Here is an 8,797-nt window from a genome sequence, read left to right on the forward strand (position 1 = left end):
CTATAAACATGGATAATTAGATCCTACTATTTTATGCACGCTAGTATACAAAACATATTGCCTAACAATCATTAATTAGGACCTCACTCGTTAACTCTTACATCTGAGATAGCTTTAAGTTGTGATGTTAGGTAAGCCCCAATAAGTGAACAGGGAACATAAAAACATGGGCGATTTCTTTGAAATGAATACAGGTATGCAATAAATTTATAGACATTCAGTTCCTATTAGTCTGGTGGCAAGATGAGGAGCACCGCGCTGCATCCGGCCCCACAGAAATGAAAAATGTAGTAAGAGAGCCTCGGTAAAGAGTTAGTGCGCAGTGAACAGTGTAGTCGGGCCCCCCAGCACTACACACCACACATCGTGGAGTAAACTATCAGACTCATCCCACACCGGCTTTTTCCCATCCTGGAGCATACAAATCTTCCAAGCAGGTCTCTAAAGGTGGGGCTCCCCCCCCAACTTTGCGTACAGAACAGACCTGTGTAGGTTGACAGACATGCTGTATCCAGTGTCCCTTTAGTCCCAGACAGTCCTGATCTCCCAATTTTGCTTTGTCTTGCAAGGATCCGGGACCTCCCATGTATAGGTCTCCTTGCAAATCTCCGGTGGGTCAGTCGTTGTGATAGTTGATTTGTACTCACGGAGCTAGAAGGCCTCTGCGCTAGGGAGATCGCTGCAATGTGCGATCGGCTGCTACTTAGCTTATTTTGAGTGGGCCGCCTTAGCACCTCAGTCAGTCCGTCAGGTAAGGCTGCAGCTGCGCCACGAGAGGCGGCTTCTTCGGCATCGTAGTGCGTGTCTTGCTTTGGTTCTGTGCATCTCTGACCTGTAATAATAAGCTCAATGCGTTGTTCCCAGCTTGCTGTAGTGAGACCGCAGGAGCTCCGCCAGTGCGTCCCACGTCAGGGTACAGGTCCGGACCATAGCTGTCAGTTAGGCTTGCAAAGCGGATCACAGCAAAATGATGGCTGAGAATACAATGTGAGCTTTCCCTTTCGCTCTGTGCACGGCCCCTTAACCCAGGTGGCCAGGGGGGGAGACGTCAGGCTTATGTGAGTAGGCCGCAGCCTTCCAAGTCTTGCGTTAGAAGGACATTCAATGTGGCTAAAAAAAATGCTCCTGTTGTTCCCCTTAAGCTCATACTTCTTATAAGAAAGATTAACTCTATATCTAGAGACCATAGACAGGAAAAAGCAGTCCATTACACAGATTTCTGAAGGAGCTGTGAATTGTGCGTCCTTCCATGTTGGTTGCTTGGCCACGCCCCCTAAATAACTCATATTTGTTTTGAGTGTATAATGTCCCTTTAAGTATATTTAGGAGTGCCTGTGCTGGAATTCAGCAGACACAGACACTGGAATGGAATGGCTGCCAAATATGTAGAGATGCTGATTTAAGAAAAAAATGGAATGGTCTCTTCATTTTTTCCAGAGCTGTATATATGCAATATATACACACACACAGACTCACTCACACACAGACTCACTCACACACACAGACTCATTCACACACACACACACTTAGACTCATTCACACACACAGAGTCACACACACAGGTACACACCCAGACTCACTCACACCCAGACTCACTCACACACAGATTCACTCACACACAGATTCACTCACACACAGTCTCACACACACAAAGACTCACTCACAAGAGACTCACACACAGAGACTCACACACAGACTCACACACATACAGACTCACACACACACAGACTCACTCACACACAGACTCTCACACACACAGACTCACACACACACAGAACTCATTCACACACACACACAGAGTCACACACACAGGTACACACCCAGACTCACTCACACCCCAGACTCACTCACACACAGTCTCACACACACAAAGACTCACTCACAAGAGACTCACACACAGAGACTCACACACAGACTCACTCACACACAGACTCACTCACACACAGACTCACACACACACAGACTCACACACACACAGACTCATTCACACACACACACAGAGTCACACACACAGGTACACACCCAGACTCACTCACACCCAGACTCACTCACACACAGTCTCACACACACAAAGACTCACTCACAAGAGACTCACACACAGAGACTCACACACAGACTCACTCACTCACACATAGATTCACTCACTCACACACAGACTCACTCACACACAGACTCACTCACACACACACAGACTCACACACAGACTCACACACACACAGACTCACACACACACAGACTCACACACACACAGACTCTCACACACACACACACAGACTCATTCACACACACACACAGACTCATTCACACACACACACAGACACACACACACATACTCACTCACACCCAAACTCACTCACATACAGATTCACTCACACACAGTCTCACACACACAAAGACTCAGTCACAAGAGACTCACAAGAGACTCACAAGAGACTCACGCACAGAGACTCACACACAAAGACTCACTCACACACAGACTCATACACACAGTATCACAGACTTATACACACACAGACTCATTCACACACACAGGCACACACACAGACTCACTCACACGCAGACTCACTCACACACAGTCTCACACACAGAAAGACTCCCTCACACACAGACACAGACACACAATAGACTTACACACAGAGACTCACACTTAGAGACTCACTCACACAAAGACTCACACACACACAAACTCATATACACACAGACTCACTCACACACACACAGACTTATACACACACTAACATACACAGACTCACCCACCACACAGACAGACGCACTCACACACAGACTCACACACATAGATAAAGAAATAGTAAAGAACATAAAAACACTGTTGTCTATTTTCACCATACTGGTGACAGTAAAGAGAGTAGCTCAGGATCACAGGACACATACTTTGGTGAGCTGAGAAAACGTTTAAGTACAATATCATTTTATTTAAATAGAGTTGTTCCTGTGATATTTTCTAGTCAACTTAGTACAGTTATGCTGCAACACATTTAAATGATTTAGCAAATGGGTAAAATGTCTACTTCACAGGACATTTCAACCAAAATTGGAATGCACATGGATGCAAGTTCAGTATTGAATATATACATTTTTGCAATATAAATGTATTAGAAAAATTGTCTTTAGTAAAAACTATTAGCTGTTTTAAAGAGTGTACTTAGGTATGCTGCATGCCATCAGTATTTTAAACACAACACTTGCTTAGATGAGCATAATGTGCTTGTATCATCTAATAATGACTCAATTTTCATCACAGCTGACATGATAAAAGCCCCCACTGGTACTCTGAGCAGCTGCACTATATAAAAATGCCGGTACACTGAGAATATCTATCTATGCTTCACATGCATGTGCAGAGAAAAATGCTAACACTATTTCAATTTTCACTGTAATGTCATTTAAGTATACAGAGTGGCTGTGTGTGTGCAGTTGACTATCACTCAGTCACTGTATATCATCTACCAAAGGCACCAATCCCAGAATAAAATTAAAGGGACAATAAAGTTACAAATTAAACCTACATGAATTACACAGAACATACAATTTTAAACAACTATCCTATTTTACTTCTATTATCACCACTTTATTAGTTCTCTTGGTATCCTTTGTTGAAGAGTAAATCTAAGTAGGCTCACAAGCAGCTCTGCACTCCTGGGAGCTAGCCGAACACATTTGATGAGCCAGTGGACAAAAGCATATATATGCAGCCACCAATCCCAGCTAGCTGGCAGTAGTGCATTTATACTCATGAGCATACTTAGGTATGCTTTTTAACAAAGGATATCAAGGCGACAAAGCAAATTGATAATAGTATTAAATTGAAGGTCTGCTTGAAATTGCATACAATGTTAAATAACTTGCCAATGTATTTCTGTTATCTAACTTGTTTAGTTATCTTGGTAGCCTTGGTGAAAAGCATAACTTGGTAGGCTCTGGGGCTGGGAGCTAGCCTGGTGCTAGATTAATGATTGAGCTAGCTTGGACTAAAATTGGCGGCTGCACTTATATACCTCCTGTCATTGGCTTACCAAAGTGTTCAGCTAGCTCCCGGTAATGCATTGCAGTTCCTTCAACAAAAGATACCAAAAATATGAAGTGATATTGATAACAGAATAAAATTTTAAAACATATGCTCTATTTGAATCATACAATATAAAATTGTCCCTTTAACCCCTTAAGGACAAGGCCATTTTTTCAATTTCTTTCCCTTAAGGACCAGGGCTGCGGTGTTTGTGTTTAGCTGTAATTTTCTTTTTACTCACCATTAAATGGACTTTCTAAAGATACTGTTATTTTCATCATATCTTATAATTTACTATAAAAATAAATATAAAATAGAGGAAAAAAAATGGAAAAAAACTCACTTTTTCTAACTTTGACCCCCAAAATCGGTTACACAATCTACAACCACCAAAAAACACCCATGCTAAATAGTTTCTAAATTTTGTCCTGAGTTTAGAAATACCCAATGTTTACATGTTCTTTGCTTTTTTTTGCAAGTTATAGGGCCATAAATAACAAGTAGCAACTTTGCTATTTCCAAACCACTTTTTTTCAAAATTAGCGCTAGTTATATTGGAACACTGATATCTTCCAGGAATCCCTGAATATCCATTGACATGTGTATATTTTTTTTTAGAAGGACATCCCAAAGTATTGATCTAGGCCCATTTTGGTATATTTCATGCCACCATGTTCACCACCAATTGCGAGTCAAATAAAAAAAATTGTTCACTTTTTCACAAACTTTAGGTTTGTCACTAATATTATTTACAAAACAACTTGTTCAATTATGCATTTATGGTTGTAAATGCTTCTTTGGGGATCCCCTTTGTTCAGAAATAGCAGAACTATATGGCTTTGGCGTTGCTTTTTGGTAATTAGAAGGCCGCTAAATACCACTGCGCACCACACGTCGTATTATGCCCAGCAGTGAAGGGGTTAATAGGGAGTATGTAGGGAAGCTTCTAGGGTTAATTTTAGCTTTAGAGTAGTAGACATCCCCCAAGTATTGATCTAGGCCCCATCTTGGTATATTTCATGCCACCATTTTCAGCGCCCAAATGCGATCAAATTAAAAAAAATTGTAACATTTTTAACAATTTTAGGTTTCTCACTGAAATTATTTACAAACAGCTTGTGCAATTATGGCACACATGGTTGTAAATGCTTCTCTGGGATCCCCTTTGTTCAGAACTAGCAGACATATATGGCTTTGGAGTTGCTTTTTGTTAATTACATGGCGCTAAATGCCGCTGCAAATCACACGTGTATTATGGCTAGCAGTGAAGGGGTTTAATTAGGTAGCTTGTAGGGAGCTTGCAGGGTTAATTTTAGCTTTAGTTTAGAGATCAGCCTCCCCACCTGACACATCCCAACCCTGATCCCTCCCAAACAGCTCTCTTCCTTCCCCCATCCCACAATTGTCCCCGCCCAACTTAAGTACTGGCAGAAAGTCTGCCAGTACTAAAATAAAAAGCATATTTTACATATGTGCTGTGTAGGATCCCCCATTGCACCCAACCTCCCTGAGCCCCCACTCACAGCCTCTACTAATCTTCCCCCTCTCAACTATTTGTTGCCATTTAGGTACTGGCAGCCTGTCTGCCATTACCCACTTTTCAAACTTTTGTGCATTTTTGTATATTTTTTTTTTAATTTATTCTGTGTGTAGCTGCCCCTCCCCTCAATACCCACCTCTCCCAGATCCCTTTTATAAATAATAATGTAACCCCCTATCACCCGCTCCCCACCACATCACCACCCACTCCCACCACACATCACCACACCGCTCCCACCACAACTGGACGGTTTAGATTGCGGGCGCGCGCTCCCACCACAACCGGACGGTTTAGATTGCGGGCGCGCGCTCCCACCACAACCGGACGGTTTAGATTGTGGGCGCGCGGCTCCCACCACAACGGACGGTTTAGATTGCGGGCGCGCGCATCCCGCACACCGGGGGACCTAATCGGCAGAAGATTCCCAGTGATGTGCACCCACCCTCCTCCCTGCAGCTGCTCCCACCCACACAACGATCGGCCACCATCGCTGGCCTGATGCAGAGAGGTCCACAGAGCGGCCCTCTCTGCATCGGTGTGCCAGAAAGGTATTGCATGATGCCTCAATATCGAAGCATCATGGCAATACCTTGAAAGAGGGCTGGAAGCAATCAGGATCCCTTCCAGCCGCTTTAAACACCTAGGTCATACAGGGTACGTCGCCTGGTCTTTTAAGACCAGTTTGTGTTAAGACGTTACCCTGTACGGCCCTTGACGTTAAGTGGTTAATAAAAGTTTAATTTTGACTTTACTGTCCCTTTAACAAAGATTGAAGCTTTCTCCAATATATATATATAATATATATTATACTACTATTAAGAAGTAATGAATCTACTTGTCACTTCCCACCATAGCTACTGTAACTTCCTTATAACAAGCCTTCTCATCACTGCATTATTTCCACTCTTATTCCAGCTAGACGATAACAACTCATTTACATTTCATGCCTGCGCCAAACTGCCAATATCTACATCCCTGCATCCTCCATATTCAAAATCCCAGTGCTAACCTACAATGCCATGAAAAACACTGTGTATCTAATATGTCAGCTCCATTCTGTATGACTACAAATAATTCCTGGGCTGTACCTGTTTTCCAGAATCTTAGCTACCTTAAAACAACTCATAAGAACTTTACAAGCTATAATATTAGCATTATGTTTATGCAATACCGCACATAATTTATGTGTTACTTTAGAGATTAAAGGGACATAAAACAAGTAGGGATAGAGACAAAATATAATAATATGTACTTTAATTACTTTACCTGCAAATTTATACAGCAGTGCCTCACCATTAACCCTTTCTTTTTAGTTTCTGAATTGTATTCTATTGTTTTGGTAAAATACACAAATGAATAGGGATTATCTGCTGGAGCATGCCTAGAAGCTGTGAACTCAGTTGAAATACAATGCCTGTGTCACTCTAAACACTGATAAGGGGGGTGGAGTTGACTGCTCCAGACAGCATGGCTTTGTAACTAATTTTGCTCATTTTTGAAAATTATTTTGAAATACTTGCTTTTTATGCAAACTATTTTTACTTAATTAGCCCTTTTAGGATATACACAGATTTCAACATGTTTTATGGCACTTTAACAAATAAAACCTTATCCATACAAGGTATTAAATGTATATCTAAATTCACGGCTGCATCAATATATCACTTAAAAAAAATAACTTCAAAAACAGAGCTGTTTACAAATGTGCAAAATGCTATAATATAACATATTATTTAACAAAGAAGACAACCAACTTCCTGGTTGTTATAGGTATCCCTTAAAGGGACAGTGTAATGTAAAATTGATTTCCTTGTAATGTGTTTACAATATCTTGTTATATCAGCTCCAGAGTTGAATGTATGGGGAATTGCTCATTTGGGTATATTTTTGTATATAGCTGTATCTGTTAATCAAAACCACAACACAATTAAATAGGGGGAACAGATCTCATTAGCTTATCTTTCTATATTTTTACTAATTCTCTCTATACACAGTGAGACCAAAACATAGAGAGAACAATGGAATATTCACATTTTAGTAGAACACTGTCAAAGCCTACACTGGGGACATGCTTACTTTTAAACATTCTTGTTTACATATCCTTTCTATAAACAGTGAAGTATGTATTAAAAGGTTTAGTATAGATATGAATATAACAGACAAAAGCAGCTATTTCAAATGACAAAATCAAGGTAAAACAACTTTTTTGTAAACAGTTTAATTGACTCCAGCATGTAAAATGGATCATTGGGAAAACATTGAAAAAAAATCAAAATAATCATTTGTATTTGCATCTAATGTATTTTCTAACTAAGAGCTGTACAAAAAAGATTACCTAGTAATTTAGTTAATACTAGATACATAAATTGTTTATACTGTATTAATCTCATACAAAACTACTTCTATATCTGACATGTATAAGTTTTAGACTGGATATATTGTTTAGTAACATGAAAAAACAAAGTTACAAATATGTATAAACGCAGAAAAACATGTCTGTATACTCACATACATTGAATTGATGTTTTCCAGTTAAAAATATATAGTGGAGCTGATTAAACCCTGACACTTGATCAGAGGAAGAAAAAAAAAAGTCTATGGTTTCATTCTCCTGTGCTTTCCCCGGGGTGTGTGTTTAAGCAAAACCTAATTTAGAATTTGTGATGTCATTATTGTAACTGCCCTAAAACTTCCTTACACATGTCATAGTGAATCATAGGGAAACGGAAAAGAACTCTAAAGGCAATTGCATGTTTAGCACTTAGATATTATTTGTAAATTAGATCAACAATAAACAAAATGATTTTGACAAATAATAGTATAAAAGGAGATGAAACCCATTAAAATAAAATAGTACTAGTAATGCACAAATCAGTTTTGTGTTTAGTATAGGGAATTTATTTTTTTGCTGGTGTCATTTTTAATATTTAAAGGGATAGGAAATGTAAAAATAAACCAGCATGATTCAGATACAGTGTGGAATTTAAAGACACTAATAAAATCACTTATATATTCAACTGTGCTTTGTTCTCTTGGTATCCATTGTTGAAAATGAATATGTGCATATCCTACACTAGAAAGAGCTAGATGGTGATTGGTGCCTGCATACATTTGTCTCTTGTGATTGGCTAACTAGCTAGCTGCCAGTAGTGCAATGCTGTTCTTTTAGTAAAGGTTAACAGGAGAATGAAGTAAATGTGTTAATACAAGTACATTTAAAAGTTGTTTAC

General features: G+C 39.8%; 1 protein-coding gene across 1 annotated transcript in view; it reads right to left on the reverse strand.

Annotated features, from left to right (window-relative positions):
• The window catches only part of LOC128666270 (uncharacterized), a 112,530-nt gene extending 104,329 nt beyond the window's left edge, over positions 1-8,201 (reverse strand). The window contains exon 1 of the mRNA XM_053720748.1: positions 8,076-8,201. The gene's annotated coding sequence lies outside the window, so the exon portion shown is untranslated. The remainder of the gene's footprint in view (positions 1-8,075) is intronic.
• Between the last annotated feature and the right edge of the window lie 596 nt (positions 8,202-8,797).

The sequence above is a fragment of the Bombina bombina genome, chromosome 7, assembly GCF_027579735.1.
Source record: "Bombina bombina isolate aBomBom1 chromosome 7, aBomBom1.pri, whole genome shotgun sequence".
NCBI lineage: Eukaryota > Metazoa > Chordata > Amphibia > Anura > Bombinatoridae > Bombina > Bombina bombina.